This window comes from Mandrillus leucophaeus, unplaced genomic scaffold (assembly GCF_000951045.1).
Source record: "Mandrillus leucophaeus isolate KB7577 unplaced genomic scaffold, Mleu.le_1.0 Scaffold493, whole genome shotgun sequence".
In the NCBI taxonomy this organism is placed as follows: Eukaryota; Metazoa; Chordata; class Mammalia; order Primates; family Cercopithecidae; genus Mandrillus; species Mandrillus leucophaeus.
This window is the reverse complement of record NW_012105287.1, coordinates 1,460,592-1,487,359: the sequence shown is the minus strand read 5'-3', so window position 1 is coordinate 1,487,359 and position 26,768 is coordinate 1,460,592. Positions and strand designations below refer to the sequence as shown.

Sequence of the window (26,768 nt, the reverse complement as noted above, 5' to 3'; positions counted from 1 at the left end):
CCAAAACTTGAGAAACTACTTCAGGTTAGAAAAGAAAGCTGTGAGATATAGAGAAAAGAGCACCAACTTCAGAATCAGACATATCTGTGTTGAAATCAAAGCATGATACTGAAAATCGATGTAATCCTGAAAAGTAAACTCTCAGAGTCTATCTATACAACAGCATAATACTCACCTTGGAGATTAATTTGTGGTGAGGATTAGTGATAGTATGTATAAAAGACCTACTAACACAATGACTGACAAATAGAAGGGAATATAAAATGGTATTTATAATTATTATGGCGATTATTCAGGTAAAACTGAGATCAGCACTCAGGTCCTTTGGTCTGAGTCCCATTTTCTCTGCACTAACACTAACAAGCACTTATGGCAGTTAATATTTAAACATAAAAATAAATTTTCTCCAACCTAAAATAAAAAATTATTTACTGTTCAAAACTACTAATATATACTAATCTCTCCCATTCCAAAACAAAACAAAGCAACCCCCTAGCCCTACAATGCCCTCATTCATCTTCCCTTCACAAACTTGTAGGAAAAAAATTCTACATAGTTTGCTTCAACTTCACCTCTATCCATTAACCCTTTGAGCTTAATACAATCAGCTCCCAACTTTCCACTGGAACTTTTCTCTTTAACATCATCAATGATCTCCCAATGCTCAAAGTGAATTGACTTTTTTCAATCCCTAAGTGGCATATCCCTCATGGATAAAATTCCTTTGGATTCTTTGGTACTCTTATTTCTTCTTACTTTCCTTAATTGCCTTATTAATTTATTTTACACTCCTCTTCTTCTGTTCACATGGCTTCAATGTTAGTTTCTCTGCAAGATTCCCATTCTCTTTACTTTCACACTCAGACTGAGCTATTTTGTTCACCTCCATAACACTTACCTTTGCTATTGACTTCCTAAGCACTTAAGCTTAGACCTTTCTTCCAAGATTTCGGAAGTCTACATTCAACTAGCTCCTACACGTTCTCCAACTTAGCATCCCTAAAATCAAAACTCATCATGTTCCCTCCCATTCCAAGCACATGCTTCTTATAATTCCCTCAGATGGTTAACAGATTCACCAAACCAGCAGGTGCTCAAGATTTCCCCCTGGATAAATTCTGTCAACTTTACTTCTTATCTCCCTCAAATCCATCTTTTCCACTTAGCACCTAGATCTAATACTCCACATCTCCTGCTGGATTCCACAATACCTTCAAAGGTATACTAATTCAATCCACATGTATACTCAGGAAGCAACCATACCCTTATAAACTCTATGCCCAGACCACATTTAATTGGTCCATCAGCAAACAAACTGGAACTGATAAAAACAGAGTGAGGCGAAGACTAAAAATATTAGTGGCATTAGCATCCTTGCTCTGATTTGTTCCTGAAGCCCGGTTACATCCTTCATGTGGCTGGTTCTTCAACCCTTCTCTGGATGCCATAAATCCCATAAATTCCTCTCAAGTTGATTTAAGTTGGATTATCTGTAATCAGGTCCCAACTGATACAGAATCCAAAGGAAAGCTTTCCTGGGCCAGGCACAGTGGCTCACACCTATAATCTTAGCACTTTGGGAGGCCGAGGCCAGAGGACTGTTCGAGGCCAGGAGTTCAAGACCAGCCTGGGCAACATAGCAAAAGCCCATCTCTACAAAAAAAAATTTTTTTTTTTTAATCAGCCAGGTGTAGTGGTACACACATGCAGTCCTAGCTACTCAGGAGGCTGAGGAAGGAGGATCATTTGAACCCAAGAGTTTGAGGCTACAGCAAGCTATAATTGTGCCACTGCACTCCAGCCTGGGTGATGTGACAGGGCAATCCTCTGTTTCTTTTTTTTTTTTTTTCTCTGAGCTTTGCTCAGGTTGCTCTCTTCCTCAATGACACCAGAATTACCTTTCCAAAATATAAGTCATTTCACATTACACCCTCCCTTGAGATTCTTCAATAGCTCCCCACTGCCTGAAGTATTCATTCATTCAGTACATATTTATTAGGAAACCACCCTGTGGTAGATATTGTGCTAGGTTCTAGGGATAAAATGATGAAAGAGATAGGTACGACTCTTCCTCCTCACAGAGCTAGAAAAAATAAACAGAAAATTACAAACAGTATGAGGGTAAATAATTTGAGTCCATGTCAAAGGGAGGGAGAGAAAAGTTTGTTTATATCATAAGAACGTTTGCTAATAAACATAGAGGCAATAAGATTTGGAAAAATTGTTTATACTTTCTAAAATAATCAAATGAGACAACAGATAGTAAAACAGATGCTAAAATTTTATGAGATGTATGCTGAAGAACTTACAGGTGAGTCATCTCAACATTTCATCATAAGTAGCTGACCACATAGCACGTGCTCTGTAATTTTTCATGAATGAAAAATTAGGCATTTTATGTAGTCAAAACATTGAGTTCTACAGTACATGAGAAGTCAATACTAAGAAGTAATATTGTAAGCAACTTTCCATATCACTACATTTACTTAGTTAGTTGGTTCATTTTTTGGGACAGGATCTGGCTCTGTCAACCAGGCTGTCGTGCAGTGGCATGATCTCAGCTTATTACAACCTCTGCCCTGGGACTCAAGCAATCCTCCCACCTCAGCCTCGAGTAGCTGGGATTACAGGCGCACGCCACCACATCCAGCTAATCTTTGTATTTTTTGTAGAGACCCAGTTTGGTCTTGAACTCCTGAGCTCAAGCAATCTGCCCACCTCAGTCTGCCAAACTGCTGGGATTACAGGCATGAGCCACTGCACCCAGCCCCTTATCACTACATTTAAATTCAGGATATAGTATTTGAAGAAAAGGGTAGTCATATCAAAAAATGAGATCCCTAACTCACATCAAAAAAATTTTACACATGTATCTAAGTTTAGGCATAAAGAAATAAAACAGTAATATTAAATATAAACTGTGGAAGAATTATTTTAATAATATTAAAGAAACAATGGAAGAATTATTTTTGAGTCACAGAGACAAGCCTTTCTAATAATGACCAAAAATAATCCATAATAAAAGATCAAGTTATAAATAAAAATATAAAGGATCAAATGTGACTTTAAAACTGGCTAGAGATGAGAAAACACAAACCAAATCAAAAAGATAAAAAAATAAACTGATTTAAAAGATTTTATTTCCCCGGGCACGGTGGCTCACGCCTGTCATCCCAGCACTTTGGGAGGCTGAGGCAGGCAGATCACAAGGTCAGGACTTAGAGGTCAGCCTGACCAACATGATGAAACCCCGTCTCTACTAAACGTACAAAAATTAGCTGGGCATGGTGACGCGCGCCTGTCATCCCAGCTACTCAGGAGGCTGAGGCAGAAGAATTGCTTGAACCAGGGAGGCAGAGGTTACAGTGAGCCAAGATCGCACTACTGCACTCCAGCCTGGGCGACAGAGTGAGACTCCGTCTCAAAAAAAAAAAAAAATTTTTTTATTTCATTTTATATCACAAAGGGTAATTTCCTTAAAAGATAAAGATAGGACCTATAGTTCAGTAAAGATATAGACAAACAACCAAATACATATATAAAAGCAAAGGGCTCAAACAAACTTTTCAGGGACAGTAAAATACTAAGGTTCAACAAGAGAAATGCAAACTAATAAAACAATGAGATATTATGTTCACACAGTAAGTTGGTAATAACAAAAAGTTTTGATAAGTCTTGCAGCTGGCCAGGCGCGGTGGCTCATGCCTGTAATCCCAGCACTTTGGGAGGCCAAGGCAGGCGGATCATGAGGTCAGGAGATCGAGACCATCTTGGCTAACACGATGAAACCCCGTCTCTACTAAAAATACAAAAAAAATTAGCTGGGCGCGGTGGTGGGCACCTATAGTCCCAGCTACTCAGGAGGCTGAGCCAGAAGAATGGCGTGAACCCGAGAAACGGAGATTGCAGTGAGCCGAGATCGCACCACTGCACTCCAGTCTGGGCGACAGAGCTAGACTCTGTCTCCAAAAAAAAAAAAAAAAAAAAAAAAAAAAAGTATCGCAGCTATGCTATAGGCCAAAATTGGGAAACTATGGCCCAAGACTAAAATACATACAAAGAAAGTTCAAAATATTTACCATCTGGCCCTTAAGAGAAAAACGTTTGCCTACTCCTGCAGTCAAATGCTACTGGTAGGAATGCAAACTGGTACAAAACTAATAAACAGCAATTAAGTAATATTTTTGATACTTTGAATACACAGAACTCTTGACCCAACAATTCAATTTTTTTTTTTTTTTTTTTGAGACAAAGTTTCACTCTGTCACCCAGGCTGGAATGCAGTGGTGCCATCTTGGCTTACCGCAACCTCTGCCTCCCGGGTTCAAGTGATTCTCCTGTCTCAGCCTCCTGAGTAGCTGGTATTACAGGCACCTGCCACCATGCCCGGCTAATTTTTTTAATTTTTAGTAGAGACAAGGTTTCGCCATGTTGGCCAGGCTGGTCTCAAACTCCTGACCTCAGGTGATCCACCCGCCTTGGCCTCCCAAAGTGCTGGGATTATAGGCGTTAGACACCATGCTCAGCCCAACAATTCAACTTTTACAAATTCATCCTGCAAATATAATCTCACAAGACAGCGATGAAAAAGAGCATTTATAGCAGAAAAAGACTGAAAATAGCATATGTGTTCATCAGTGAGGCTAACTTAATTATAGCACACACCTCTAATGGAATATTATACAGCTGTTAAATAGAATGAGGTAGCTTTATGAATTCCCAAGATATGTTAAGTGAAAAAATTTTTTTAAATCTTTGAAATGCACTGGAGATTTACAGCTTTCTCAGAGATGTCAATTTCTTTTCTTTTTTTTTTTTCTCTATCTTTCTTTTCTTGAGACAGAATCTTGCTTTCACCCAGGCTGGAGTGCAGTGGCATGATCACGGCTCACTGCAGTCTCAACCTCCTGGGCTCAGGTGATCCTCCCATCTCAGCCTCCCAAAAAGCTGAGACCACAGATGTATGTCACCACATTCAGCTAATTCTTTTTTTATTTTTTGTGGAGACGGGAGTTTCGCTACATTGCCCAGGCTGGTCTCAAACTCCTGGGCTCAAGTACTCTTCCTGTCTTGACCTCCCAAGGTTCTGGGATTACATGAGCCACAGAACCTGGCCTCAGAGATGTCAATTTCTAACAAAGCAACTGATTTGAATGAGCAATTTTGGTACTTACACAATAAATCTGTAGACTGCATAAAATCTTATGCAATTAAAATATAAGTACTAGTTACATTACTTAACTGAATCAGAATTCTTCTCATCCTTGTGATCCCTATAACCAAATAAAAGAAACAGTTTCTGTTTCTCAGAGCTTATATCAAGAGAACAAAACAGAACACTATGATCACAGTAGCTGAAACACCTGAAAGCACAAATTTCTCATGGAAGATTTCTAGCTTTTAGACACTGTGACTATGCTTGGCGTATATGAGGAAAAGCAAGGATGGTATGGCTGGAATTGCATATATGATAGGAAGAGTGATAAAAAAATGAGAAAACAGAAACAGAGGATAGGTCTATTAGGAAACTGCAAGCAATACGAAAAAATTGCAATGTATGTAAGTGTAAAAGGAAGTTGTTAGAAGACTCTACAGACAAATTAACATAATTTATGTTTTACAAGGATCATACATTTTACACATAGCTTCTGTGTACTATGAAGTGTTCAATGTTATAGGGAGCAGAAGAATGGAAGCAGGAAGACCACTTAGGACCACTTAGGAAGCTACAATAACCCAAGGAAAAACTGGTAGCGAAACCCAAGGTAAAAATAATGGTGGATGTGAAGAATAGTAGTCAGATGTGGATATATTTTCAAGGTAGAGGCACTGCCTGATATGTATATGAGATGCTGGGTATAAAAGGAGTCAAGAACAACAAAACAGGGTGTCATTTCTTGAGACAGAAACACTAAGGGAGGACCACACTGAAAGAGGGAGAATGAATAATTTGGTTTTGGGATGGCAGATTTTGATATCCTTCTTAAATCTTCAAATGGAGATATCAAGAAGGCAGCTGGATATATTAGCCTGTAGTTAAGAGAAGACTGGCCAAGTAATGAGACATAAATTTGGGACTCATCAATGAAGAGATGGTACTTAAAATTCATGAGACTAGATAAGATCACCTAGTGAGTTTATTTACTATAGATGGAAGACAGCTGAGAGTCCAGGCATACTTCAGTACTGCAAAATCTGGTCGAAATGAAGGAGTCAGAAAAAGACACTAGGAAGAAACAGCTAATAGAGTAGGAGAAAAATGAGGAGGCTGGTGTCATAGAAACTAATGAAGAAAACAGGAGGGAGTGACTTAACCATAATGAATGCTGCTGAGATGACTGATAAAATGAAGACTGAGAACTTAACTTCTAACTTGACAACAGCTACATCAGTGGGAAAATGAGTATGCAAGTCAGAGTGGAGTGATCCCAATACAGATTGAGAGGAAATAACTTGAGAATCCTAGCATAAAATAATTCTTCAGAGGAACCGAAGGAACAGAGATAACTATTCAGAGGCCCTTAATAGAGGTTTTTTTTACTTTGGCTGTGTGTGTGTGTGTGCGCGCGCGCATGCATGCGTGCGCACTAATTTTTAAATTATTCGTAGAGATAAGGTCTTGCTCTGTTGCTCAGTCTGGTTTGAACTCCTGGGCTCAAGTGATCCTCCCACCTCAGCCTCCCAAAATGCTGGAATTATAGGTGCAAGTCACTGTGCCCGGCCTATTTGTTTTTTTTTTAAATAGATTTTTTTTTAAGATTGAGAATATTACAGCTTTGTAGTATGCTCACAAGAAAGCTCTAATAAACAGCAGTGAGTTCAGGAGGAAAATCTGTGTGTAACAGAGACTGTGATCAGTAAAATGCAAATAGACTTAGATTTTGCAAAAGGAGAATAAAGTTATTTTAAGTAATTTAAGAACAATATTTGTTTGATAATGAAAGTATATTTCATACTTCGAGGTAAAGTCAACCGTCATTCTTTGTCCCTCTTATGCTTAGTCATTGTTTTAGCAGTATACTGATACTTCTAAGCTATATCCAACAAACATTTCAAGGTATAACCACCAACTAAGGAATTCAACTATCATAAATAAATATTGTGAAATATTCCAATATATTAATCCCTCCTGCACATTTTTGTTTTCCTTTTTATTTTTTTGGGTTTTGTTTTTTGTTGTTGTTGTTGCTGTCCAAAAAGTTTATTGTCTTTATCTGAAAAATCCTCATAGAAAATTGTTTGGTTTAGCTCTCAGCAGCCTGCTCCTGAGCTCTGAGGAAGTTTGCCTTCTTTTGAGTTACCCGATCTTTCTTCTGAGCAAGGGATATTTTGGCATGGTTCCACCTCTTCTTTTTAACTTCTTTCTTGGGCTTCTTTTCATAGACTGGATTCTCTCGTATAGGAGCATGAGCTTTCTTATACATCTCCTCCATCATGTCTGAAGTTATGCTGTTCTTTACGTATTGAGAGAACTGTTTCTTGTAAGCATCTTCCGATTCTTTCATTAAGTAGTTCATGTAATCTGCAACATCCTGGCCCATGATGTGCTTCTGGTGTACTTCTGCATTAAATTACTTGCTTTCAGAATCATAACCAGGGAGTCATTTGGTACTGTGAGGGATAGACAAGCCTCCATCCACAGCGCTCTTCAGGGCACCCAAAACTTTATTGCCAGTGTTAGTTCTGGCAAGGCCTGCATCCAAATAGCAAGTAACGGCACCTGGCTGACCATGACTGTTTTCCACATTGTATTCATCACCAGTCACCTCCACTTGGCATTCACAGATCTTGTCCATGCCAAACCTATTCAAAAGTCTGCGGGCCAGCAGCAGGCCAATACAATATGCTGCAGCATAATTTGTCAGGTCAACCTTCACACCGTATTTTGGCAGTTCATTTGCATATGCTGCGCAGACTATCATATCCCCCTCTATACGGGCATAAGCAATCTGACAAATGATACCTCTGTTTGTTACACGAATTATCATCCTGTATTTATGGGTTTTGTATTTATTTTTATTCTGCATCACCAAGCGTTTCCAAGCATAGTAATCAGTTTTAGCCTCTCGTCATCTTCTAAATTTCACTTGGTATCTCTTAAAGTAGGCCTTATTCTTAATAACTTTAACAAACCCCATCCTGCAGAAGAGAGACCTGAGTCCGCGGCTCGACAGAGACCTGCGGGCCCAGCAGCGCTGGGAGGGGGAAGGGCACATTTTTGTTTTTAATCAAAGCATAATTTTCAGAAATAAACTAGTATTAATAGTAATTTTGGCCGGGCGTGGTGGCTCACGCCTGTAATCCCAGCACCTTGGGAGGGTGGAGTGGGCGGATCACCTGAGGTCAGGAGTTCGAGACCAGCCTAGCCAACATGGCAAAACCCCATCTCTACTAAAAATACAAAAATCAACTGGGCGTGGTGGCACATGCCTGTAATCCCAGTTACTAGTGAGGCTGAGGTGGGAGAATCACTTGAACCTGGGAGGCAAAGGTTGCAGTGAGCCAAGATCATTCCATTGCACTCCAGCCTGGGCAACAGAGCAAGACTCTGTTTCAAAAAAAAAAAAAAAAAAAAAAAAAACAGTAAATTCAACTTTAGAAATCATGGTTCTCTAACAATTCCTTGCGATTACTACCTTTTTTCTTTTTTTAAATGGAGTCAGGAAGATCACTTGAGCCCAGGAGTTTCAGATCAGCTTGGGCAACATAGCATGAGACCTCGTCTCTACAAATAAAATTTAAAAACAAGCCAGGCATGGTGGCACGCACCTGTAGTACCAGCTACTCAAGAAACTGAGGCAGGAGGATCACTTGAGCCTAGAGTTCAAGGCTGCAGTGAGTTATGATTAGGCCACTGAACTCCAGCCTGGGTGACAGAGACTCTGTCTTTAAAATAAATATATATATTAAAAAATGAAAAACAAACAAAAATTATATAAATTTAAAAATGAAAAACAAAAACAAGGTAATTGCAGTTTGTTTTAAATAAAAGCTTAAGTTAGCACTTTGCTTTGCCACAGAAATTTTTTTTTTTTTTTTTTTTAAAGACAGAGTCTTGCTCTGTCTCCCAGGCTGGAGTGCAGTGGTATGATCTCAGCTCACTGCAACCTCTGCCTCCCAGGTTCAAGCAATTCTCCTGCCTCAGCCTCCCAAGCAGCTGGGATTACAGGTGCCCACCACCACGCCTGGATGATTTTTTTGTATTTTTAGTAGAGACGGGGTTTCACCATGTTGGCCAGGCTAGTTTCGAACCCCTGACCTCAAGTGACCCCCCCATCTCAGCCTCCCAAAGTGCTAGGATTACAGGCATGAGCCACCGTGCTCGGCCACTGTCACAGAAACATTTCTAAGAGATGATCTGACTATTACTGCTACTCAAAAAAATATAATTTCCTAAATAATAAAAACCCCTTTATAAGATCACAATGTAATTCAACAGTCAAAGCCAAGAATCATTAAAAATGAAATATAAATGCCTTAAACGTTTATTTTTACTTGGACATACAAAAGCACATTTACCAATCATTTAATATCAGTTAAGATTTTCATAATGGCTATGCTAATATGTCTTTCTTAGCTAAACCACAGGCGGGACACCATAGCTCACACCTGTAATCCCAGCACTTAGGGAGGCTGAGGCAGGCAGATCACTTGAGGTCAGGAGTTCGAGATAAGCCTGGCCAACAGGGCAAAACTCCGTCTCTACTAAAAATACAAAAATTAGCCAGGTGCAAGCCTGTAATCCCAGCCACTCAGGAAGCTGAGGCACGAGAATTGCTTGAACCCAGGAGATGGAGGTTGCAGTGAGCCAAGATCACACCACTGCACTCCAGACTGGGCAACAGAGGGAGACTCCATCTCAAAAAAAATGAAATAAAAATAAATAAATCACAACCATATAGGCCATCTTCATGACTGCAATCTTGAGTTTCTTTAAAATGGAGGGAGAAAGTAAAGACACTTGCACATCCATGTTTTTACTGATTTGCTTAGTTTTTCTAAAGCATTCACATTTTCACAGAAGCAACAGTTTACTTTTCAAAGTAACATTTCACTAGTGTAAAAAAATGTACAAGTAAACTTATATAACTACAATGCCAAGTACTAATAAAGTTTGGGAACAAACACAATAAATCCTGGTAAGTATGCTGAATTGTGTGGCTGTGTCTAAAACTACTAGATGCTCCTCAACAGCCACTCTAGTTTTCTCCTTTAGTGACAGACCCTGATTCTTATCAGAGCACATTTACAATAATAGAAAAATGGTTAAGTCTTATGTATTCCTAAACTGAAAAAGAATCATAGTTATTAATACAGCAATAACCAAACGAAAACTCTACCTGAGAATGGGATAATAACTACAATGTAGTAACTCAGTCTTCTTTCAAGTTGCAGGGATGGACACATTAAGGAACCAGTATTTTTTTAATGGGTTAGAACAGAAAGCGAAGTGTATCATATAGAATGACAATAAGCAATGCTACAAGAAATGTTTGTGTACACACAGAGATACACATCTACATGTCTCAATGTAAAATATATTTCTAACAGTGTTTCAAATATTTTTTAAAGTTTGAAACCAGTGAATATTTAGATCAATCTGATTTTATAGCTTATCAAAAGGTGATAAATACTGACACTTGATACATTGCTGATAGAAATGAATTTTATTTTTACCAACTTTAATAGTCAACTTACGCACTAAGGCTTTAAAAATTATGAATTTGAAGTACAGTATAAACCATTTTATAAAACAAATAATTGTTTTTCAATATGAGAACTACTACAACAGACTTTACTTTTTAGAATGATCCCTGTTATTTCTAGTGTTCTGGCAGCAATGATCAAGAAGATTAGAGATATCTATAAACTGATAAAACATTCAGCAATTACCTAAAAACTGTCAAAAGTCTATTAAAACTGAAGCACATCACTGTAATAAACTATCATCTTACTGAGTAAAATTTTCGTATCTTATTACATGTCAGTATTTCAAAGAGCATATTACTTTTGTAAGCAGAATAACATAATATTTAAATAAAATAATAAATACAAAAGTCATTTTTGCCAATAATTGCAGAAGCACACTACGACAGAGATATGGGGAGACAGTACCAACTACCCAACTGTACCCCAATCTTTAGCCCCATAAGCATTCCTACGATTCTTCCTTCTAATTCCAAACTTTCTGTAACATAGTTCTGTTACTTAGAAAACAAAAATCTGTATTTTCACCTTCTCTCTTGTCACAGCAGATTTAGCTGATACCCCTTTCTATTCAGATAAACAAGAATCTGTATAAGCCCTAAACCTAATTTTTAACCCCACCCCTCATAATACAGGAAAAACAGAAAGAAAGAAAGCAATGTTAAAATATTCCTTTATTAAGGGCTTTACAACTGTAGAGACAGGGTAACTTGTACTTTTTTTCCCTCAATGGCATCAGTAAGTTTAAAACAACTTCATTTTTTTACTCTGATAAGTTCATTAACAGAATAGACCACTTCTGCTAGAGTTCATACTATCTGCAAAAATGGTCAATAGAGATTTTTTTGAAAATAAAAATAGAAGGCTGGGTGCAGTGGCTCACGCCTGTAATCGCAGCACTTTGGAAGGCTGAGGCCGGTGGATTACCTGAGGTCAGGAGTTCGAGACCAACCTGGCCAACATGGTGAAACCCTGTCTCTACTACAAATACAAATAATAGCCAGGTGTGGTGGTGTGCGCCTGTAATACCAGCTACTCGGGAGGCTGAGGCAGGAGAACTGCCTGAACCCAGGAGGTGGAGGTTGCAGTGAGTCGCGATAGCACCATTGCACTCCAGCCTAGGTGACAAGAGCAAAACTACATCTCAAAATAAATACATATATATAGAGGAAGTCCTACTTAAACAATTTTATCCAGGGCCTATTTCTGGATGGCTCTAAGCTAAGAATGATTTTACATTTTTAAAAGGTCATAAAAAGAAGGATAAGGAGAATGCAAAAAAGTCGTATTTGTTGGTCACAGCCAAGAAAGCTTAAATATTTACTATTTGGCCCTTTAGGAAAAAGGTTTGCTAACACTCCATCTATAGAAATGTTGCTATGTGTGGTTCACACAGTACAACTGGCGTTATGGTAGAGAAATAATATTGAGTTACATAGGCTTAGAAAGTTACTTAGGGAAATTATCTATAGAACTATTTCTTTCTTCCTTTTTTTTTTTTTTTTTTTTGAGATGGAGTCTCACTTTGTGACCCAGGCTGGAGTACAGTGGCATGATCTTGGCTCACTGCAACCTCCGCCTCCTAGGTTCAAGTGATTCTCCTGCCTCAGCTCCCTCAGTTGCTGGGATTACAGGCATATGCCATCATGCCCAGCTAATTTTTGTGTTTTTAGTAGAGGCAGGGTTTCACCATATTGGCCAGGCTGGTCTCGAACTTCTGATCTCAGGTGATCTGCCCACCTCAGCCTCCCAAAGGGCTGGGATGATAGGTGTGAGTCACAAAGTCTGGCCTCTATAGAACTATTTCTGAGTTAAATTCAAAATCATACAGAAATTGTAAGTTAGGCACTAGTTACAATATTGAAGACTGATCATAAAACATTCCACTTCCAGCCACCATGGTGCAGTACTGGTTCCAAAATAACCCTCCTGCTGCTAATAACTAAAAAAATCAAACAAAATATGAAATAACTCTTTTCAGTCTATGGATGAGAAGTAACACAAGACTGTGATCATGGAGAAAAAGGAAACAAATGAAGTCAGCCCTAGGTTCACCAAAGCCTGGGAACATGTAGCAAACACCAGTAAAGAAAGAGAAAATTCAAAACAGAGCACAGCAGTCTCACTAAGCCAAGGAGACTAGAGGCAGAAGCTGGAGAAAGCTGCAGCAGCTGGTATCTGCAAGACATATTACCAGAGAAAAGACAAATGCACAGAGAAAGAGCACTAAAAATTATTTGGCTGAATAGTAATCTACACATGCACTGAGTGAAATCCTCACTAGGAACAGAACAACTATCAGAGAACTACAAGCAGAAAATTACCAGTGTTGATACAAAGATGAGGAGACTTTTGAAATCTGATTAACCTGAATGATGAGACCTTGTCACTAAGTAAACTGGCACAATCACACAATGAAATATTATTCGGGGCTTAAAAGAAAAGAAAGCTACCAACCCATGAAAGAAACTTAAATACACATTACTAAGTCAAAGAAGCCGATTTCAAAGGACTACATACTGTATGATTTCAACAAGACATTCTGGAAGAGGCAAACTGATGGAGACAGTAAACAAGCCAGTGATTGACAGGGGTTAGGGGAAATGAGGGATGAAAAAGTGAAGCACAGAGGATTTCTAGGGCAGTGAAACTATTCTCTATGACACATACTATAATGGTGGATACAGGTCATTATATATTTGTCAAAACCCATGGAATGACCAATACCAAGAATAACCCTAATGTACACTATGGTAATTGAGTGATGACAATATATCTCAATGTAGGTTCTTCAGTTATAACAAACAAACCACTACAATTCAGGATGTCCATAGTGAGGGAGGCTGGGTAGTAAGGAGGGGAGATAGGAAAACTTTCTGTACTTCCCACTTAATTTTGTTATGAACCTAAAATTGCTCTAAAAAGTAAAGTCTACTTAAAAAGAAGAAAAAGAGACCTTGTCAAACACCTGGGACAATCAGTAAAGCCCTCTGAAATGTCACACATTAAGAATAGGGCTAGCTGGATGCTGTGGCTCACACCTGTAATCCTAGTAATTTGGGAGGCTGAAGTGGGCAGATCGCTGGAGCCCAGAAGTTCAAGACCAACCCGAGCAACATAGAGCGATATTTCATCTCTAGTGAAAATTTAAAGATAGTTGGGCATGGCAGTCCGTGCCTGTAATCTCAGCTACTCAGAAGACTGAGGAAGGACAACTGCTTGAGCTCAAGAGGTCTCGGCTGCAGTCAGCTATGATTATGTCACTGCACTTCAGCCTGGACAACAGAGTGAGACCCTATCATTTTTATTTTTTTTTTCTGAGATGGAGTCTTGCTCTGTTGCCCAGACTGGAGTGCAGTGGCACAATCTCGGCTCACTGCAACCTCCGCCTCCTGGATTCAAGCGATTCTCCTGTCACAGCCTCCCGAGTAGCTGGGACTACAGGCGGCCGCCAACACGCATGGACAAGTTTTGTATTTTTAGTAGAGATGGGGTTTCGCCATGTTAGCCAGGCTGGTCTCGAACTCCTGCCTTCAGGTGATCCACCTACCTTGGTTTCCCAAAGTGCTGAGATTACAGGCGTGAGCCACCAGGCCTGGCCGAGACCCTATCTTTTAAAGGGAGAAAAAAAAAATAGGGCTAAACTACAGTAAAGACAACCCTAGAGCTGCCCTCACAAGGTTAAAAAACAAGTCTCAAAAAGATCAAGCTAATCCAAAACTAACTGCATGTCAGAACAAAGTTCAACACTCCTTAAAGAAAAAACAACCAAGGAAAACATGAAATGGATAAAGAGAAAAGCAGAAAATATATATACATAATATATATAATATAAATATATATTTACATATGTGTAATATACATACAAAATTTATATATGTAATTTACATATATGTATGTAATATACATATTTATTATACGTGTGTGTGTGTGTGTGTGTATATGTGTTTTAGGTTTTTTTTTGAGACACCTCTCGCTCTGTCACCCAGGCTGGAGTGCAGTGGCATGATCTCGGCCCAGTGCAATCTCTGCTTCCCAGGTTCAAGGGGTTCTCATGCCTCATCCTCCTGAGTAGTTGGGATTACAGGCGCCTGCCACCACACCTGTCTAATTTTTTGTATTTTTAGTAGAGACGGGGTTTCATCATGTTGGCCAGGCTGCTCTCGAACTCCTGACCTCAAGTGACCCACCTGCCTTGGCCTCCCAAAGTGCTGGGATCAGGCATGAGCCACTGCCCCTGGCCTGAAAATATATTTTTTTAAAAAGGAACTTCCAGAACTAACAAATACAGTATCTAAAATGAAAATTTACTAGATGGGTTAATAGTAGATTTGACAATACAAAAAAAAAATAACAGCAAAAGAGGAAGACAGGGTAATAAAAACTATACAGACAGAAGCACAGAGAGAGAAAAAGAAAAGGCTGAAAACAAAGAGAACATCAGACCTAAAATAAGAATTTACTCAATCAAATTAAACCCAAAGTAGAAGGTACAATAAAGAACACAATCTATGTAATAAAAGATGGATCATTAACAGAGAAAAATTAATAAAACCAAAAGATTGATTTTTGGAAAAAAATTGATAAACATCTAGACAAAGACCATTAAAAAAAGAGAAAAATATAAACAACCAATAAGCACATGAAAAGATGCTCAACATCACAAATCCTTAGAGAAAAGTGTATCGAAACCACAATGACATACCACCTTGGACCCAGTAAGATGGCTATTAATCAAGAAAGAAAAGAAGAGGAAAAGGGACAGAGGGACGGAGGAACAGAAGGACGGAAGGAAGAAAGGAAAGAAGTTAGGAAGGGAAAGGAAAGGGAAGGGAAGACAACGGAGGGGAAAGGAAAGGAAGGAAGGGAAAGGAGGGAAGGGAAGGAGGGAGAGAGGGAACAAGTGTTGGCAAAGATGTAGAGAAATGTAAAACCTTGTGCACTATAAATGCAAATGATTTAACATGGTGCAGTTGCTATGGAAAACAGTGGCAGTTCCACAAAAAAATTTAAAAATAGAATTATCATATGACCCTCAAAAGAACTGAAAGCAGGATCTCAAAGAGATTATCTGTGCTCCCATGTCCATAGCAGCCTTATCCACAATAGCTAAAAGGTGGAAGAAACCCAAGTGTCCAACTACAGATAAACAGATAAAATGTGGCATATACATACAATGGAATATTATTCAGCCTTAAAAAGGAAAGGAATTCTGACGCATATTACAAAATGGATGAACTTTGCAGACATTATGCTAAGCAAAATCATCCCAAATAAAGATAAATACTGTATGATTCCACTTACATAAGATTCAGAGTAACTGAATTCATAAAGACAAAGTAGAAGAGTGATTGCCACAGGCTGAAAGAAGAGAGAAATTTCGAGTTGGGAAATTGGGTGTACAGTTTCAGTTTTGCAAGATGAAAAGCATTCTAGAGACTAATTGTACAACAATGTAAACAGTTAATGCTACTGAACTGTACATTTAAAAATGGTGAAGATGGTAAATTTCATTTTATGTATATTTTACTACAATTGAAGGTTTTAAACATATTTTTAAGAAGTAATATACGAGGCTGGGTACAGTGGCTCACGGTTGTAATCCCAGCACGTTGGGAGGCCGAGGCACGCGGATTGATTGAGCCCAGGAATTCAAGGCCAGCCTGGGCAGCATGGTGAAACCTCATCTCTACAAAACATACAAAAATTAGCCGGTGAAGTCGCATGCACCTGTAATCCCAGCTACTCAGGAAGCTGAGGCTGGAGAATCGCTTGAGCCCGAGAGACAGAGATGGCAGTGAGTCAAGATCACACCATTGTGCTCTAGAGCCTGGGCAACAGGAGTAAAACCCTGTCTTTAAATAATAATAACAATACTACAGGGACTGGGGGAGGATACACATTACCAATACCAGGAACGAAATAAGGACTACAGATTTTGTAGAAATTAAAAATAAACTAAGAAAATATTATAAACAACTGGAGGGCCATACAGTTTAAAATATTAACTTGACGGTAATACATAAGAATGATTAACAACTTTACAAAAATAAATGACAGTTTAGCTTTGTGATATGCAACACAGTAGCCACATGACACTTGTGACTATTTAAACTTAATTCTAATTACACTTGATCTTAGCCAAGAGGCAGAGAAGCAATAAATGTAGTTAAACTAAAACTTCAGTTCTGCACTCATCACATTTCAAGTGCTCAACAGTCACAGTACCAGTGGCTACCATACTTTCACTGTGTACAGACAGAACACTTCCATGATGATGCAGACTCTGACTGTGCAGACAGAGAAATGGCTTCAAAGGTGAAAATTACCAGAACTGACATGGAAGAAATAGAAAATCTGAAAAGCCCCAGGCCCAGATGTCTCCACTAGTGAACTGAGTAAATAAAACACTTAAGAAATAGTAACCCATCTTATATGAACTCTTTAAGCAAATATGAGAAAGGAACACTTCCTAATTTTACACGGCCAATATTGCCCTGGAACTAAAACCAGGAAAACACATTACATGAAAAATACACACCAGTATCTTTCACAAACATAGGTGCTTAAAACATTAGCATAAATACTTAAAATATTGGCAAATTGAATATAGAAACACATAAAACGTAAGATTTATCCCATAAATGCAAAGTGAGTTTAATATTTTAAAATTCATCTTCATATTAACACATTAAAGGAAAAAATAACATGGTCATCTCAGTAGAGAAAAAGCAACTGATAAAACTTAATACTCATTCATGGAAATATCTTTCAGTAAACTAAAAAGAGAAAAGGAGGTCTTCGATCTGAGAGAGGGCATCTATAAAAAAAAATCAACATCTCATGGCCTACTTAATAGTTTAAGACTGAATCCTTTCCCCCTAAGTTGAAAAAAAAAGTTAAAAATCTCTCCTCTCACCACTTCTACTCAATATTGTAATAAAGATCCCAGCAGCTGGGCGCAGGGGCTTACACCTGTAATCTCAGCACTTAGGGAGGTCAAGGCAGGTGGATCACTTGAGGCCAGGAGTTCAAGATCAGCCTGGCCAACATGGAGAAACCCCATCTCTACTAATAATATAAAAATTAGTCAGGCACGGTGGCACACACCTGTAATTCCAGCTACTCAGGAGGCTGAGGCACAAGAATCGCTTGAACCCAGGAGGTAGAGGTTGCAGTGAGCCCAGATAGTGCCACTCCACTCCAGCCTGGGCAACAGGGCAAGACTGTCTCCAAAAAAAAAAAAAAAAAAAAAAAAAGGAAAAAGAAATTTTCCATGCTTATGGAAAGACTATATATACTTAAGGTGTTAATTTTCCCCCAAAGTAATCTAGAGATTTAATGTAACTCCAAAATCTCTGTGGATTATTCTAAAATTTACACATTGACTCTAAAATGTATGTGTAACTACAAGAGACATGAAAAGCCAAAACAATTCATTTATTTATTTATTTATTTTTTGAGACAGAGTCTTGCTCCGTCACCCAGGCTGGAGTGCAGTCGCACAATCTCAGCTCACTGCAACCTCCGCCTCCTGGGTTCAAGCAATTCTCTGCCTCAGCCTCCTAAGTAGCTGAGATTACAGGTGCCCGCCACCACATGAAGCTAATTTTTGTATTTTTAATAGAGACGGGGTTTCACCATGCTGGCCAGGTTGGTCTTGAACTCCTGACTTCATGATCTACCCACCTCGGCCTCCCAAACTGCTGGGAATACAGGCGTGAGCCACCGTGCCTGGCCATGCCAAAACAATTTTTTTAAAAAAAACAGAACTAGATGACTTATACTAATATTTAAAGTCTGAAATTATTTCAAAGTGAAAAGTTCAAATTCAAATGCTTTTAAAATAAATTTTATTATCTAGAAGTTATAACTCAACAAAATATATTTAATTTTTTAAAAACTTCATTTACAATTGCCTAATTTGAAATATCTATGGATATAACAAAATAGGTACAAGATCTATACTTGGAAAACAACAAAACATTAAGTAAAATCAAAGAAGACCTAAATAAACTAAAAGACACATCATGCTCATGAACTGAAAGATTTATTACTATTTAGATATCAATTCTCCCTAAACTTATCTACAGACCCAACACAACCCCAACAGAAACTCCAGTAAGCTTTTTGGTAGAAACTGACAATCTGCTTCTAAAACGTAAATGGAAATGTAGAAGATCTAGGGTAGCAAACCAACTTTGAAAAATAATGACTTAGAACATCTGATTATTAATAAATAATCTTTATTTAAGATTTCTACTTATTTAAGATTTTTACTTATTTTTCTTTAAAGATAAAGAAATATCTTTACTTATTTATTTATTTTTCAGACAGAGTCTCACTCTGTCACCCAGGTTGGAGCGCAGTGGCGCAATCTCGGCTCACTGCAACCTCTGCCTCCCAGGTTCAAGTGATTCTCCTGCCTCAGCCTCCCAAGTAGCTGGGACTACAGGAGTGTGCCACCACGACTTGCTAATTTTTTTTGTATTTTTAGTAGAGACAGGGTTTCACTGTGTTAGCCAGGATGGTCTCGATCTCCTGACCTCGTGATCTGCCCACCTCAGCTTCCCGAAGTGCTGGGATTACAGGCATGAGCCACCACGCTCGGCCTATTTATTTATTTATTTTGAGATGGAGTTTCGCTCTTATTGCCCAGGCTGGAGTGCAATGGCCCAGTCTTGACTGACTACAATCTTCGCCTCCCGGGTTCAGGCTACTCTCCTATCTCAGCCTCCCAAATAGCTGGGATTTCAGGCATCTGCCACCACGCCCGGCTAATTTTTGTATTTTTAGTAGAGACGGGGTTTCACCATGTTGGCCAGGCTGGTTTCGAACTCCTGACCTCAGGAATCCACTGGCCTTGGCCTCCCAAAGTGCTGGGATTACAGGTGTGAGCCACCGTGCCTGGCCAAACTTCTGATTTAATATAAAGCTAAATTAACCAAGACAGTGTGATATTGGCCTAAGGATAACCATACGGGTTTGTGGAATAGAAAAGTCCAAAAATAGACTCAAACACATTGGTCAAGAGACTTTCCACAAAAGTGCCAAGGTAAATCAATAAAAAAAAAAAGTCTTCAACAAATATTACTGATACAACTGGATATCCATATACAAAAAGATTTATTTTTACTCTTATACTACATACAGAAACTTGAAATGGATCATCAACTTAAACATAAAAGCTAAGCTTAAACTATAACGTTTCCAGAAAAAAGCAAGTAAAAACTTTTATGATCTTATGACAGATTTCTTAGAACACAGCATAGACCATAAAAATATAATAATAAAATTGGGCTCCATCAATATTAAAAATTTGTGTTTTTCAAAGGACACCATCAATACAACAAAAAGGCAATCCAAAGAACAGATGAATGCATAGACAGATGGATGGATATGGAGATATACAGATTTAGATTGATAGAGACAGACACAGAGATAGCCCCCTCTGTTTCTATCAGTCTATCTATTGATCTATATGACAGAGACTTGTATCCAAACTATTATACATAAAGAATCCTGTGCCAGGCTCAGGATTCTCATGCCTGTAGTCCCAGTAATTTGGGAGGCTGAGGTGGGCAGGTCGCTTGAGGCCAGGAGTTCGCTACCAGCCTGGGCAACATGGTGAAACCCTGTCTCTACAAAAAAGTACAAAAAGAAAAAACAAAAAAGTAGCTGGGTGTGGTGGCATGTGCCTATGGTCCCAGCTACTCAGGAGGCTGAGGTGGGAAGATCACCTGAGCCCAGAAAATCAAGGTTGCAGTGAGCCATGATCACATCACTGCACTCCATCCTGGGCAACTGACTGAGACCCTGTCTCAACAACGACGACAACGACAAAAAAAAAGATCCTTATAACTTCATAAAAAGAAGACAAACAAAATTTAAGATGGACAAAAATTCAAACATACACTTCACAAAACGACATTTAGGAAAGGCCCATAAGTACTCTGAAAAATGCTCAACACCATTGGTTACCAAGGAAATACATATTAAAACAATGAGATGCCACTTTCCATCCACCACAAAACAGCTACAGTTCCAAAGACAGGGGCGACTTAAATGAAATGGAGGCCAAGAGCAGTGTAATCCCAGCACTTTGGGAGGCCAAGGCAGGAGGATTGCTTGAGCCCAGGAGTTCGAGACCAGCCTAGGCAACACCTTCTTTCTACAAAAAATAAAAATAAAACAAAATTGCCAGGCATGGTGGCACATGCCTGTGGTCCCAGCTACTGGGGAGGGTGAGATGGGAGGCTCACTTGATCAAGAGAGATGGGGGCTGCAGTGAGCTGAGGTCATGCCACTGCACTTCAGCCTGAAACACAGCAAGATCCTGTCTAAAAATAACAACAACAAAAATTAAACAGACAAATGCCTTGAAAAAGACAATCTACCAAAAACAAACACAAGATGAAACATAAAATTCTTTAAATGCTGTATCTATTAAAGAAAGTGAATTCAGAATTTTAAACCTTCACACCAAGAAATATCTAGGTCCAGATGATTTCAGTGATTAACTGTATAAAAATTTAATGAAGCTACAACTCCAATCTTAACACAAACTTGATCATGAAAATATTAGCAAACTGAATCTAGCAATATATAAATACTAATATCATTCAGTCATTCCTCAAGGTAGAATGGGAATATATATTTTTTAATGTAATAAAGCCTAAGCCTATTTGACAGAAACCAACTACAATCAGTCCCCAATGACAAAATACTACAAATTAACTACTTTACTTAGAATCAATAATTAGTCAAAAGTCACTACTACTTTAATATTTAATGAAGTCCTATAAATTTTAGCAAAACAGTACAATTATATAATCTGAACAAGCTGGAAAAAAGGAATAAAATAGTTTTAGATGATATGGCTTTATGAATGGATAACTACAGACTCAAATTTATTTTAAAAGCCTACTAGATTTAATAAGGGAATTAAGTAACACCCTGACTATTCTTGCAATAAGAATCTAGAAATGAAAAAACATTTTTAATACAAAAAATAAAAATGTTTACATTTGTCAAAGTACTAAAGAACAACTGATACCAGAAAAAGCACAATAAATATTACTTGAAAATAAAATGTTAGTGAATGGCATAAAATAAGATCTGTATGCTAAGATTTGGGCTTATTGTTCTTATTGCATGCAAGAACAAATACATAATAAAAATACTGATTCTGTCCAAAAGTAGTATGTACATGTATGCATTTTCAATTAGAATTCCAACAAAATATTTTTGGAAAGTGTATAAAATCATGTTAAAATTTAGTGGTTTAATGGAAAGCAAAAATTACAAAAAATAAAACTGAGACAGTGGCTTGACCCAGCAGATAAACGTCTATACCACAAAGCCAATAAATACACAGTAATTTAAAAATACTCCTTCAAATAAATATACAAATAATAAAAATGAATATGGCACCAATATAAACATATATTAATAGAATGTAATAGAAATTCCAAAAATAGATCCCAATATATATAGAACTTTAAATATATCTCAGTGGTGCTAATTCAGTTCAGTGATAAAAAGATTAACTATTTTGATGAAAAGATAAAACTATGTATATGGTAGCACAACAGGCTGCCCATCTAAGGAATAAAAGTGGACCCCAACCTTGCTCTACATCCAATTAAATAAAACTTAAATGCTAAAATATAAAGAGCTTGCATGATAATCCTTTATAGCAGGGGTACCCAAACCCCAGGCCACAGACCAGTACCAGTCCATGGCCTGTGAGAAACTGGGCCACACAGCAGGAGGTCAGCATCCCACAAGCAAGCAAAGCTTCATCTGTATTTACAGTCACTCCCCATAGCTCGCATTACCGCCTGAGCTGTGCCTCCTATCAGATCAACAGCAGCATTAAATTCTCATAGAAGCGCAAACCCCACTGTGAACTACGCATGTAAGGGATCTAGGCTGCCTGTTCATTATGAGAATCTAATGCCTAATGATCTGTCACTTATCTTCCATCACTCCCAGATGGGACCATCTAGTTGCAGAAAAACAAGACCAGGGCTTCCACTGATTCTACATTATAATTTGCTGTATAATTATTTTCATTATATATTACAATCTAATAATAACAGAAATAAAGTACACAACAAATGTAATGTGCTTGAATCATCTCAAAACCATCCTCCCTCTCCCCCTGACACCTGGGTCCATGGAAAAACTGTCTTCGCAAAACGGGTCCCTAGTGCCAAAAAAGGTTGGGGACTGCTGCTTTACAGAGTAAATTACAAAATTTTATTCAAAGACACTGAAGATTTAAAAAAATACAAAGACATACCAACTTCATGGATAGAAAGACACAATGCCACTTCTCTTTCAGTTGATCTACACATTCATGATAATTCAATAAAATTCCCAACAAATTTTTGTTATTTGATTTTGTTCTGTCAGAAACTTCCCAAGATATTTCTAATGGAAACATGGGCAAGAATAGGCAAAACATTCCTGAAGAAAAATTTTCAGGAACATGTCCCATCAGATCATTAAGAATTATTATACAGCTCAATTCATTAGAACACCTTGGTACTGTCACAGGAATAAACAAACAAACAGTCCAAGAAAGCATTAACTGAGAATGTGGGGAAATGCCTACAGATATAATTATAGAGTAACTTTGCATCTTAATGGAGAAAGGAGGTAGTATTTGATAGATGCTGGTGAGTAAGGTAATTTATTAGCCTTATAATAGTAAATAAAATTAGTTCCCTACTCCACACCATATAAAAAATTAGTGTAGGGTAATTCAAAAGCTACATGTGAAAGGCAAAATCAATAAAGATTTTAGGAAATAATATACAGTCAACCCTCTATATCCATGGGGCACTGGTTCTAGGACACCCCTCCCAACCACACTCAAAACCCACAGATGCTCAAGTCCCTTATATAAAATGGAATAGTATTTGCCTATAACCTATACACATCCTCCCATATACTTTAATTCATCTCTAGGTTACTTATAGAACTTAACATTACGGGCTCATACCTGTAATCCCAGCACTTTGGGAGACCAAGGCAGGCAGATCACCTGAGGTCAGGAGTTTGAGACCATCCTGGCCAATGTGGTGAAACCCCATCTCTGCTAAAAATACAAATATCAACTGGGTGTGGTGGCAGGTGCCTATAATCCCAGCTACTCAGGAGGCTGAGGCAGGAGAATTGCTTGAACCCAGGATGCAGAGGTAGCAGTGAGCCAAGATCACGCCACTGCACTCCAGCTTGGGCGACAAGAGTGAAACTCCATCTCAAAAAAAAAAGAAAAAAAGAACTTAATATAATGTGAATGCTATGTAAATAGTTGTCATATTGTATTGTTTAGGGAATAATGACAAGAAAAAGAAGCCTGTATATGTTCAGAGCAAATGCAATCATCAGTATTTTTTTCCAAATATTTTTGATCCATGATTGGTTGAACCTGCAGATGCGGAACCCATGGATACAAAGGGCAAACTATAATTGCTCTTCCTGATCTCAGCCCAGGAAATTTTTCCTAAATAAAATGGGGGTTAAAATATAAACCATAAAGGAAAAGACTGATATATTTATTATCGTTCAACTACATTAAAATCAATTAACTTCTGCATATGCAAAGATTTTATGAAGACATAAGATATGAATGAGAAGCTTATTCGCACCATCTATAACTGGTAAGTTTATTGTTCAGAACACGTAGAGAACGCCTACAATTCAATAAGAAAAAAACTAATAGCAAGTGGGTAATAGATTTAATGTAACAGGCATTTCACAAAAAACATTTTAAATACCCAATAAACATGAAAAAATGTTCAACTAATTATTAACAAGGAAATGCAAATTAAAGACAAAATGAAGTTCATGTTATATCCTCCATACTGACAAAGATTAAAAGTCTAATAAATCAAGTGTTGGCCAGATGTGAGGTGACCACAACTTTAACCAGTAACAGAAATGTAAATGGATAAAACTGCAGTCCTTCCTTGGTATTACTGGGGCTTTGTTCCAGGATATTCCCCCACCCACAGATACCAAAACCCGAGCATATTCAAGGCCTACAGTTGACATGAGACTGCTGATATGAAAAAAAGTCAGCCCTCTGTATAAGCAGGTTTCACATCTCTCACATACTGCATTTTCTATCCACGCTTAATTGCAGGATCCACTGATACAGAAGGCCAACTGTATTTACTAAATAAAATCCAAAATCCATGCATAAGTGGAAGCATACAGTTCAAGCCCATGTTGTTCAAGGATCAACTGTACAAAGGAAACTAAGTTTTGCATTTCTAGCACAGTTGAGAATGTACACTCCCCTAGGCCTGAGCAATCACCTCCTCAAATATACCCTACAGCAGGGGTAGGTAAACTATGCCTGGATGCCAAATCCAAGAGACCTATCTGCTGTTTCTGTATAGCCCAAGAGCTAAGAATGATTTTTACATTTTTTAATAGTTTAAAAAACAATCCAAAGAACATTCCCTGACACATGAAAAATTACATTAAATTCAAATTTCAGAGTCCATAAAGTTTTATCAGAAACACAATAATCCATTTATGTATTATCTATATTGTTTTTATTTATTTTATTTTATTTTTGAGATGGAGTCTCACTCTGTCACCCAGGCTGGAGTGCAGTTGTGCAATCCTGGCTCACTGCAACCTCCACCTCCCGGGTTCAAAGCATTCTCCTGCCTCAGCCTCCCAAGTAGCTGGGATTACAGGCGCCTGCCATCACGCCCAGCTAAATTTTGTATTTTTAATAGAGACGGGTTCACCATGTTAGCCAGGCTAGTCTTCTGACCTTGGGTGATCCGCCCACCTTAGCCTCCCAAAGTGCTAGGATTACAGGTGTGAGCCACTACACCAGGACTTCTGCGTTGTTTTTATGCTAGAAAGGCAGAGTTGAACCGCCGCAACAGAGATAGTATGACCTACAAAGTCTAAAATGTTTACTATCTGGCCCTTTAGAGAAAAAGTTTGCCAACTTCTGCCCTAGAGACCCACCATAAGAAACAAATCTTATACTGAACTGCACACATATTACTTTCTTATATGTTACCAAGAAACATATGCAAGGATAATCATAAATTTGCAATACGAAAACTAGAAATACCAAGATATCTATAGACAACAGGATGGATTTACTATACATATATAATTTTTTTTGAGTTGGAGTCTCGTTCTGTTGCTCAGGCTAGAATGCAGTGGTGCAATCTTGGCTCACTGTAGCCTCCACCTCCCAGGTTCAAGCGATTCCCCTGCCTCAGTCACCCCAGTAGCTGGGACTACAGGCATGCAACATCACCTCCAGCTAATTTTGTATTTTTTTTTTTTAGTGGAGATGAGGTTTCAACATGTTGGCCAGGCTGGTCTCGAACTCCTGACCTCAAGTGATCTGCCCATCTCAGCTTCCCAAAGTGCTGGGATTACAGGTGTGAGCCACCGTGCCCAGCCCAGAAAGAGGCTTAATTGACTAATAGTTCAGCACAGCTGGGGAGGCCTCGGTAAACTTACAATTATGGCAGAATGGGAAGTTGGCATGTCTTACATGGCGGCAGGCAAGAGCACGAAGAGCACATGAAAACTACCATTTATAAAACCATGATAACTCATGAGAATTCACTCGTTGTCACAAGAACAACGTGGGGGGAACTGCCCCTATAATTCAATCACTTCCCTTTTGTAGAGACATGAGGACTACAGGTCACTCCCTTGAATGTGGGGATTACAATTCAAGATGAGATCTGGGTGAGGACACAGAGCCAAAACATATCAGGGACTATACAAACAATTGAATATTATTCAGCCTTAAAAATGAAGGTAGTTGGCTGGGCGTGGTGTGGTGGTTCATGCCTGTAATCCCAGCACTTTGGAAGGCTGGGGTGGGCAGATCACCTGAGGTCAGGAGTTTGAGACCAGCCTGACCAATGTGGTGCAGTCCCGTCTCTACTAAAAATACAAAATTAGCCAGGGGTGGTGGCACACGCCTGTAATTCCAGCTACTCAGGAGGCTGAGGCAGGAGAATCACTTAAACCTGGGAGGTGGAGGTTGCAGTGAG

General features: G+C 38.5%; 1 protein-coding gene and 1 pseudogene across 1 annotated transcript in view; both read right to left on the bottom strand.

Moving 5' to 3' along the window:
- ZMYM4 (zinc finger, MYM-type 4) overlaps positions 1–26,768 on the bottom strand; it is a 128,386-nt gene that overhangs the window by 61,776 nt on the left and 39,842 nt on the right. The gene's annotated exons all lie outside the window — the stretch shown is intronic.
- On the bottom strand, positions 6,703–8,150 carry LOC105550659 (annotated as a pseudogene).